This window comes from Lipotes vexillifer, unplaced genomic scaffold (genome assembly GCF_000442215.2).
Source record: "Lipotes vexillifer unplaced genomic scaffold, Lipotes_vexillifer_v1.1 scaffold217, whole genome shotgun sequence".
NCBI classification, from domain to species: Eukaryota; Metazoa; Chordata; class Mammalia; order Artiodactyla; family Lipotidae; genus Lipotes; species Lipotes vexillifer.
Window position 1 is genome coordinate 7,824,465 of NW_006788200.1, and position 1,257 is coordinate 7,825,721.

The 1,257-nt window shown below is 43.3% G+C and overlaps 1 pseudogene; it reads left to right on the plus strand.

Moving 5' to 3' along the window:
- Positions 1 to 313: 313 nt before the first annotated feature.
- LOC103073319 (mitochondrial import inner membrane translocase subunit TIM14 pseudogene) lies at positions 314 to 649 on the plus strand (annotated as a pseudogene).
- The last annotated feature ends 608 nt before the right edge of the window (positions 650 to 1,257 follow it).

Genomic DNA, 1,257 nt, shown 5'->3' on the forward strand with positions numbered 1-1,257 from the left:
AGAAAGCCCACATGCAGCAACAAAAACCCAACACAGCCAAAAACAAAAACAAATAAATAAATTTATTTTTTAAAAAAAGCTTTGGGGTTAAGGATGGTGGTTTTAAAATATGTCCATAAATTCTTTGATACACTTTCCTTTAAAAGATGAAGCTGAAGTGCTGGGGCCCCCGTGTGTGGGCGGTTTGTGCTTGCTGGTGGCAGCCGCGTTGCTTTCTGATGGAGGAATGAAGTCAGTGCCTGTGGCTTCTGGGCTGGAATCAACTGTGTGCTCTCCCTGGAGGCAGAGGAGCTGAGCCAGAACTACGGCCAATACACTGGTAGTCGTTAGACTGACCACTCCTGCTGCAGGATGTGCAGGCTGTTACGTTTTGCAAGCCATGAAGCATATGGAGCCTCAAGTAAAACATGTTTCACAGTCTGTCAAAATCTGCCCTCACCAGTGGCTATTACAGAGGTGAGTGTGAACCCAAAATGACAAAATGGGAAGCAGCATTAATACTAGGAGTAAGCCCTACAGCCAATAAAGGAAAAAGATGCTCATTGACATATTATGCATTTAAATCACCCAGACAAGGCAGGATCTCCTTAGATAACAGTCAAAAATCAATGACGCTAAAGATTTACTAGAAGTTCAAGCTAGAAAATGAAGTATATATATGATGAATTTTAAGTTCTTTTTCATTGATGTATATGAGTACCAGCTTTTATCATAAAATACCTCAAAGTTGCAAAAAATAAATAATTAAAAATAAAAGATGAAGCTTAATTCTCCTCTCTGTGAGTGTAGACTGAACTCAGTAACTTCCTTCTGATAAATAGAGTAATGTTCAGGGACTTCCCTGGCGGTCCAGTGGTTAAGACTCCACGCTTCCACTGCAGGGGGACCAGGTTCAATCCCTGGTCTGGGAACTAGGATACCACATGCTGCACAGCGTGGCCCAAAAGTAAAATAAAATAGAGTAATGTGCAAATAAGAGTGTGTGACTTCTGACACTAGATCATAAAAGATGTTACAGACTTCTCCTTGCCCTCAGATCACTTGCTGGAGGAAAGCCGATTGCTATGTTCTGAGGACACTTAAGTAGCCCTGTGGAGAGGTCCATGTGGCAAGGAACTGAGACCTCCTGCCAGCAGCTAGCAAGGAACCAGGCCTTCTACTAACAGCCATGTGAGGGAACCATATTGGAAGTGGAGGCTTCAGCTCCAGGTAAGGCTTCAGATAGCTGGAGTCCTGGCTGATGTCTTGACTGCAGCT